The sequence below is a fragment of the Stenella coeruleoalba genome (genome assembly GCF_951394435.1).
Source record: "Stenella coeruleoalba genome assembly, chromosome: 5".
In the NCBI taxonomy this organism is placed as follows: domain Eukaryota; kingdom Metazoa; phylum Chordata; class Mammalia; order Artiodactyla; family Delphinidae; genus Stenella; species Stenella coeruleoalba.
The window spans coordinates 18,506,628-18,516,086 of NC_137150.1; the positions used below are offsets into that span (position 1 = coordinate 18,506,628).

Here is a 9,459-nt window from a genome sequence, read left to right on the forward strand (position 1 = left end):
TATAAATTACAAGCACAGTTCTTCCTTTTTGAAGGTCAAACATGTAAATTACAAGCACATTAATTAGGCAAATAAACTACTCTTCATATTTAATGAGTTGTTTTACATCTAAGCAAAGTAGAAATTCAACTCCTACTCTCTTATGACTTGATTTAGAAATATTCACCTATCATCAGGTGGGATTATTTCCCCTTATTGCCTCTAAAAGTTTAACTGGATATCTTGATCATTAGAAAATGAGCCTGGGGCTTCCCTGGTGGCGCAGTGGTTGAGAGTCCGCCTGCCGATGCAGGGGACACGGGTTCGTGCCCCGGTCCGGGAAGATCCCACATGCCGCGGAGCGGGCTGGGCCCGTGAGCCATGGCCGCTGACCCTGCGCGTCCCGAGCCTGTGCTCCGCAGCAGGAGAGGCCACAGCAGTGAGAGGCCCGCGTGCCGCAAAAAAAAAAAAAGAAAAAGAAAATGACCCTGAACTAGAGTCATATTCAATCAATTAACTTCGACAAATTTCTAGCCCCTCAGAAATGATTCTAAATCATAATTCTTGTATCTGACTGGAAGCTCTCTCATTTCAATAAGCAGAATACCCTAAATTTTCAGTTGTCTTCTCAATTTACATTAATGTGGCTGTGAACATATAAATGTTTTAATGTCCAAATATTTCATGGTTACTGATACCCTAAAACCACAAAATTAACACTGTTCCTCAGACTTTGTATTTCAGAGTTAAAAGACAGATTTCCTCAAGCAGGACTACACAGTTGAAATAACTGGAAATAACATAAGTATCTTCCTCATGGATCGTTCTCTTAAAAGGAATGTAAAGGTAGATATAAAAATGCCTGATCAGGACTTCCCTGGTGGTGCAGTGGTTAAGAGTCCTCCTGCCAATGGCGAGGACACGGGTTTGATCCCCGGTCCGGGAAGATCCCACATCTTCCTGCGCAGAGCAACTAAGCCCGTGCGCCACCAACTACTGAGCCCGCGCACCTAGAGCCCGAGGTCCACAACAAAAGAAGCCACTGCAATCAGAAGCCCGTGCACCACAATGAAGAACAGCCCCCGCTCGCCACAACTACAGGAAGCCCGCGCGCAGCAACGAAGACCCAACGCAGCTAAAAATAAATAAATAAAATTTTTTTAAAAAGCCTGATCATGTTACTCCCTGCATAAAATTCCTTAACAGATTATACAACTTTCAGAATAAAGTTCAAAACTAAATTGTGACTTAAACTGTCTCTGCCTATGTCTCCAGCTTTGTCCCTTGCCAAGTTCATAAACTGTCTCTGCCTATGTCTCCAGCTTTGTCCCTTGCCATTCCTCCTTAGTCTTTCTTCTCTAACCAGTTGAACTTTCTTTTCTGTCAGCCTCTCATTACGTGCCTTCTCTGTGCCACCGCGGTGTAACAAAACGTTTAACTTGTTCATCACTCCTTGAAGTTAGGGACCATACAGTTTCAGATTTGGTATACTCAGCACCTAGCACAATAATCAAAGGCTGTTGTAAAATTAAAGTATGAAAGTATGGACAACTGGTAAGATCCATTACTGGGGTCTAAAATACTGTGGCTTATTTTTCCTTCATAATGGCAAAAGGGGAAACTACATATTAGGTTATATTTTGCTTTATTTTTTAAAATTACAATGTAGTCTTATTAGTAAATAACATCAAATAGATAACATTAATTTTGTGGACATTTTTTAAACATCTAGTTTGTTAACTAAAAGCATAAATTTAGTCTGATTATTATTCAATGGAAGCTCATGATCAGCTCTGTTTTGTCTACATTAGTAAAGTGAAACTGCAATAGACATTTTGTAAGTCTTAAAAGACTTTTTTAACAGGAAAATTCCTCATTTTACAAATGAGGAAATGAACTGAGAGGTTGAGTTATTCATGCAAAGTCACACAGCTAATTATTGGGCAAGTTGGGGAACACCCAGATACCCAGATTCCCTTAATGGTGATGCTTTCAGCTACAATATAACCTTATTTCCACTTCAACCTCATAGGCAAGCCATGCACTGCAATTCACAGCACACTTCTCTTTCTTCCTACCCTCAATCTAGTGAGGACATGAGCCCTTAATACTTGTTACATTTAACTGATTTCTTTATCTTTAAGATCTGGCCCTTGCCTTAACACAACTTTCTTCTTTCCGTTATAAATATTTAATGAGTACCTACATTTGCTGAATATTAAATGCATCTAAGTCATTTCATTGGGAAAAGGGTAAATAGGGAGACATACATGAGTCAGAATGATATAGTCCCTTCCTTTAAAGTGCTCTACAAAATTAGTTACAATCTGGTATAGTACTCTTATTGTTATCTGTTTAGAATTGTTATTTTATAAATACATAGTATAAGAAAAATCTAATTACTTTCCACTATTAAAATAAACCTTGGGCTTCCCTGGTGGCGCAGTGGTTAAGAACCCGCCTGCCAATGCAGGGGACACAGGTTCGAGCCCTGGTCCGGGAAGATCCCATATGTCGTGGAGCTACTAAGCCCGTGTGCTACAACTACTGAGCCTACGCTCTAGAACCCGTGAGCCACAACCACTCAGCCCACAAGCCACAACTACTGAAGCCTGCGCGCCTAGAGCCCGTGCTCCGCAACAAGAGAAGCCACTGCAATGAGAAGCTCGCGCACCACAACGAAGAGGAGCCCCCAGTCGCTGCAACTAGAGAAAGACCGCGCGCAGCAACGAAGACCCAACACAGCCAAAAATAAATAAATAAGTAAATTTATTAAAAAATAAAATAAAATAAACCTTATTTCTCTCACTAGAAAATAAGCTCTATGATGGCAAGGATTTTGTTTTTTCTTGTTGTTGACTAATGTAGTCTGCATGCCTAGAACAGTGCCTGACATAGAAAATACTTAAATATTTGTTGAGTGAAGAATGCTATAGAAAAATGTGTAAGTAGTAGAATCTAAGTAACATTTCCAACAATGGTGTGACAGATGACAGAATATGTAAACCTTCCTTGTCCTAATGCTTGTGCCTAATATCCAATTTTTTATTTGATTGGTCATCATCATCATTTTACAGAATGAGGAAACAAGCCAGAGAACGGGTGGCACAAGGATTCAGTCATAGAATCTCTATTCTTCCTACCACACCTTCTCCTCTCATCCTTTGAGGTTCTTCTCCCACAGTCTCAGCTATAAGTAAAATACAATCTATCTAGGTCGCCTCTTCACTGCTGCCCCATAACAAGCACACAGACTCTCTGGTTTTAAAAGTTATCCTATTAATCAATTCAGGGTAACAAAGGGGATGACACAAATAAAAACTCTGGAGACGTTCCAACAATTCAACATTCAACATGTGTGTTTAAATGTCTGGCACTGTATAAAAATCACAGCGTCTTTCCAAGTTCTTAATGTGAGAATCCCTAGGCTCCAATTTACTGGCTCTCTTTTGAAATAATAAATGGGAGGTTTGCTAGGTTTCCAAAATTTTCCCTCCCCACTACCATATTCCTATCCTCCCAGGAATATGTTACAGGGAAAAATAGTGGATATAACCCTATCAAGTAAGAAATCTGCATTTCTGAGGACCTTCTGGAGTCACATCCTTCCTGTGAAACTTTGACCCACAGGGGGATGACTGCTTTAGATCATTTCCTCACCATGTGAGCAATTGGTCTCTTACCTTTTTATGGAATACACAGAGCTCCCACCTTCCATCTTACATTTCCAAACATCTGAACAAACCCTCTGCTCCCAAACCAAAGACTGTATCATAAATCCTTCTCCTAAATCCCCTTCCACCAACATCTGTTCTTCATCATAATATCCTCCCCAAAATAAGGCCCATACTTATGTCATTTCACAATGTCAATGTTAACATTTCTCAATTCTATACCCTTTACAACAATCCCACCATCATTACTTCCTGCCTCAACCAGCCTCGACTGTAATTAAACTCCACGACATTCCCACCTCCAGGCTTCCACTCCTTCACTGGACTTAGTTCCAGATTAATATTTATAAGGAGGGGTTCTTCTCAAGTAAGAATCAGGTACAAAATTCTTAACCTGGTTCCTTTAAGTATTCCTGTAATCTGTATCCATCTACCTTTACCAGCCTGTTCCTTAAACATACTACCTTGGCAAACATCCTCTGCTTTTGCTTTAGCAGTGTCCTGAGGTTAAAATCTTCTCCCATCCTCCTCTAGTTGCTAACAGATTTTCCAAATGGCCACATCCTCAGTATGAAAGGAAAAAGGCTGAGGCATATGATTTATTGAACACATATTCTGTCTAGGGCCTTACAAATTATCCTTATCCCCACAAAAATATAATGGCTTAATACTGTATTTTTGAGGAAGGAGTTGAGGAACCCAAGGACCAAAGGAGCTCACCCCAGGTCATCCACATCAGCAAGTAAAGAAACCAAAATAACCCCACAGTATTCTGTATTTTTAAATAAAACATGATACAAGACAGGCTTTATAGTCAAGATGCCTAGGTTCAAATTCCAGTTGCTCCACTAACCACCTGTGTGAACTCAAAAAGTTATGTATTTTCGATGCCTTCATTTCCCCATCTATAAAAAGAGGATTACAAGACAATATTAAGTGCTTAGAACTGTTTGGCCTATAGTAAACAATCAATGTTAGTTATTATGTCTGTTATTGTTATCTATGTACTATGATATGTAAACTGACAATACCAATTATATGTTCTCATTGTTCCTAAATTAACTTTTCTGTAAAAGGATTATAAAAACTTCATATTTTTTTATATATGCTTAGTAAATATTTGCAGAATACATGAATTTTTAAACAGTGATTACCCACGATGCTCTAATTAAAAGAAATGTCTATTAATTCTGTTTCTTCTTTTGAGAAAACTAACAATGCTTACTTTCTTCCCTTTTTTATGTCATGTGAAACTACTACGTGCAATACCACATGGTAGTAATATGTCAAACAGTACAAAATACTATTTTGATCTGAACTCATTTTGACTTCTGCTAAACATTCCCAGATTTTAAAATGTCCAAAATCATACTTTTTACTTAAACACCAACCGTTTTCAGGTCATACCAACATGAAGTAAGCATACCACGATACTTGACCAAGCCATTTCATTTCATACATCTTTATGGCAAAAACTATAAAACATAAAATGCCTTCCTATCCAATTTAGTTCGAAGAGATAAACCTATCATTCCCTTAGTCCTGCCCTTACTTTGCTAAAATTAGTGTCTGAAAAACTTCTGATAGGGCTTCCCTGGTGGTGCAGTGGTTAAGAATCCGCCTGCCAATGCAGGGGACACGGGTTCGATCACTGGTCCGGAAAGATCCCACATGCTGTGGGGCAACTAAGCCCACACACTGCAACTACTGAGCCCGCACGCCTAGAGCCCGTGCTCCACAACAAGAGAAGCCACCGCAATGAGAAGCCCAAGTACCGCAACGAAGGATAGCCCCCGCTCGCTGCAACTAGAGAAAGCCCGCGCGCAGCAACGAAGACCCAACGCAGCCAAAAATAAATAAATAAAATAAAATAAAACCAAAAAAACCTATCATTTAATACCTTGTTCACCCTTGGCAAAATCTTGATTAAAAAAGCAGGCAAGATGGCAATCAAATATTTAAAAAAAAAAAAACTTCTGATAAATCTATGTTATTCTGGGATGCAGAAAAATATCAAAGGAAGGGTGCTGAATGCTAATAACAGTTTAGGCCCCTGCAAAATGTGTGAGAGAAATGAGCTTTAAACAAGGATAGATGAGAACTTACTCCAAATCCTTCAATATTAAACCCTGCAAATTAACATTTTTGTCCACATGATTTACTATTACACATGGAGACATGAAGCTGCTGGCTTCAAATAAAGGGAGAGATAAAAAATATATTATTAAACCAGTTGTCATTCCTGACACAGAGAGAAATAACTGGGCTTCTAGCCAAACATTTCCAAAAATCAACAACAACAAAAACAACTACTTTGAGGCTTAACTATGTAAACAGACATATTTTATTTCAATTAATTCTTACACTTCTTCCCTTATTTACAGATAATATCACAGAATTAGTAAGTGGCAGAGCTGAAGGGTGAACCCGGCCTGACTCCCAAATTCAGGATACAGTGGTTTGCCATAATCCACAATGATATGGTACACATTTACATCTTCCTCTTCACACTCATATATTCTTTTTAAAAACCTGAAACAAAAGCTTCATGAAATAATATTTACTCTTACTCCATAGGATATTCTCTGATATTTTTTTCTTTCTTTCTAATGTGAATGCCAATGCACTAAATTGATTCCCAAATCCCCATGGGCCCTGCACGACACTTCCTACCTCCTGTTTAAAGTTCTTTTAAACTGCTACCACAGTCCAGTTTTGCTACTCTGAAGTGGAGCTAATCTCCTCGACCCATTAAAATTTGTCCTTAAATAGATTAAATCCTTGAAAGCCCTTCCTTAAACCTTGAATTGATGTTTCTCTAACTAGAACTCTTCGGTGGCACACCCATCTTAGCTATTTATATTGTATCGAAAACTGCAGATGTTCTCCTTGGAGAACAACAGATCATTGTTGAAAGGAATGCATTAGTTTTCACTGTTCCTGCTGCATCACTGACAAGAGTTGACAAGTGTGGGGCAACAACACTGGACCTGAGCAGCTGCCCACGGTGCTGAAACTGAAGATGAAACGATAGTTTTGGAGATATACCATTGCCAGATTAGGACAAAGTGCAGGAATTTACCAAAACGCTGGCAGAGAACACTCAGTGGCTGCCACCAAATACGCGTGAGTGCTTCTGGGATCGCTTGGCTTCGGTGTCGATCCACTCCCTCTCTGGGACAGAGTTCTTTTATCAGTGCGGGTCAACTCAATAAGGGAGAGCTTCCAGCTTTAAGGGGGCAGGGACGCGGTATCTGTCCCTAAGAGAGTCACGTCCCACCTTCTATCCAGCTTCCGGGGTGGGGGTGGGGGGAGGTTAGAAAGAAAGGAGGCGCCTGCCCTCTTTTTTCCAAAAACTAAAGAGTTCCCCCAACTAAAGTCGAGCGACTTCGCCCGGGGACGCTGCGGCAAGTGCTGGACCAAGAGAAGCCCTCCGAACGTCTTCCCAGGTTCCAGCCACCTCAAGAGGGGAATGTAAGAAGCAAAACGAATAACCGAACAACTTCAGATATACACAAACTCATGGGGTGGGAATGCAAGGGGAACTCGGCCCTCCAAGAGCAGGGCTTTTTATTTTACCTTTTGCAAAAAAAAACACCTAGTTTCTTCCGCGCCCAGCCTGGGGAGGAGCAGCCAAGAGCTCAGCGTTGGAGCCGCCTCGGAGCTCCAGGGCCGGAGAGGGGGTGTGTTCTCTCGGCCAGGCCCCACGGGGAACAACCCGCCGCCCGGCCGCCGCGACGCGGGAGAGGCTCTTACCTGGAAGCCTGACCCCGCAACACAAATACGCTCGCCAGCCGCGTCGCTGCGGGAGAAGTCCCTACCGCGACTTCATGATTGAATCTCCTCACCGACCCCCACTGCCTGGAGTCGGAGCACAAACGACAACACCGAGGCGAGGCGGAAGTCCCGCCCCGCGCGCCTCATTGGTCCGCACCCGAAGGTAGAGGGAAGCCATTGGGCCACAGAGGTGCTCGCTAAGGCTCCTTCCCAGTCTCACGCCGGGTCTAGCTGTTTGCTCAGGTCCAACTCGGAGAGATGTCCAGTCCGCGGAGTCGCGTTCTTGGCCTCGTGACCGGTCCTTTCTGGAAGGGAAGGGCAGGGCAGGGCAGGGTGGCGCGGGCTTCTGGAGCGAGGCTGAAGGATCTGCTTTTGGCGGGGAAAGGGGTATGATGGCTGAGGGGATTGGCTGTGGAATACTGCCGCCTGCCGTGTGCTCCGCAGGAGTGGAGGCCGTGGGGTCAGAAGGGGATCGGACCGAGAGGCCAGAGCTAGCTGGCCTACCCCGTTCTGGCTGTTGGGCCGAAGCATCCCGAGGCCCAGCAGGCGGGCTACTCCTCGGCGGGCCTGGCTTTGGCGTCGTCTCGCCGCTTTCCTGCACCGCACTCACCCGACCCGCAGAAGAGGTGAGGACGAGGCCTCATCCCTTCCGCACCGTGTCCAGGCGGAGATCGAGATGGATGGGGCCAAGGCCAACGCCTTAAAGTCCGAGTCGCGTTGTTAGAGGTGCGAGCAGCCCGAGCGCTGAACACTAGTTCCCCGACGCCTGAGTGGGTCCCGTGCCGACGTCAGCACTCTGGGCCTGACACGTGCGCGCCATCCCCTAGACTCAGCAAAAGTCAAACAGTGTGATTAAACCCTAGGTCAGCCTTTTAAAACCCTTGCATCCTTTAATGAACCAAAAAATCTCGTTCCCTACCGCCTTTCTGGTAAGACCTCCGCACCCCTGGTATTCCAATTTCAAACCAAGCTACTTTTAAACTTAAATTACCCGGAGTGGAACATCCATACTGATAAACCAGTTACCAGCTAAAACTTTTAAAGAGGTAATGTGGCTTACTGCAAAGATTACAAAGACTTATGAACTAGAATGTCAGGAAACCTAGATTCTGGCCCTGCTTCTGCTTCAAAATAAGGCGCCTTTAAGAGCCCACTACAGGCTTCACATCCTTCAACCTCATCTTTTAGACAAAGGAGCGACAGGAAGCTATCACTTAGAACACCTGTAGAATAGGCTTGGCTGTAACTTGTAACCTTGACTGATCTGGGGAGACCTGAGGAATAGGAAGAAGACTCCCTATGGTGTATCTTTTTGTGCCTTTAGAATTTTAAGCCTTTTGAATATTACCTACTCAAAATTTAAATACAAAAAAACTTTAAATCAAATTACACTAAAATAAGTAAAGGCCATCAAAGGTACTTTCCTATTCTGTGTATCCTTTGACTATATATTCTATATATCCTTAGACTTTCATTAGTTGTAAAGATAGTCAATACTTAATACAGTCCTGCCTTTAAGAAAGTCATAAGTAAAAGTCAGAATTGGGAATATTACTATGAAGGCTAGTGTAAGCATAGTTAGAATATCTCTATAAGCATTTCTTCATTAAATTATCTGAAATTGGCTTTATATTAAATCAGAGATTTCTTGCATGACATTGAAAAAAGTAAAAAGTAACATCCACATTTTACAGGTTAAAAAAAAGTTTTGTTCATTCCTTAAATAAAGACATGTTGAGTACGGAACATTTTAATCTGACTTTATTCTGCTCTTCAGATCACAATAGGTATAGTTCTTTCAGTTACAAACAAGGTAATGTGTTATTTGTACTGCATTTAGGCAGAAGAATTGTGCTACACCCTGCAGAAGCATTTATTCTCCCCACTGTGATGAATGAAGTCAAACCGAAAGAAAACAGATTGGGAAAATGTACTAATTTTTTTTAAGTAGGTTAGACAGTAAGGTTGATAGACATCTTAATTATGGTTTTCAAGAGCATGAAGGGTTAATATGGCACATGATACTAAT

At 42.1% G+C, this 9,459-nt stretch overlaps 1 protein-coding gene across 3 annotated transcripts in view; it reads right to left on the reverse strand.

The window, feature by feature from the left end:
• The window catches only part of RNF13 (ring finger protein 13), a 139,599-nt gene extending 132,010 nt beyond the window's left edge, over positions 1-7,589 (reverse strand). For 2 of the 3 annotated variants that reach the window (XM_079922334.1, XM_079922333.1), the window contains exon 1: positions 7,410-7,589. The gene's annotated coding sequence lies outside the window, so the exon portion shown is untranslated. The remainder of the gene's footprint in view (positions 1-7,409) is intronic. The other variant, XM_079922332.1, reaches the window with a different exon arrangement.
• Between the last annotated feature and the right edge of the window lie 1,870 nt (positions 7,590-9,459).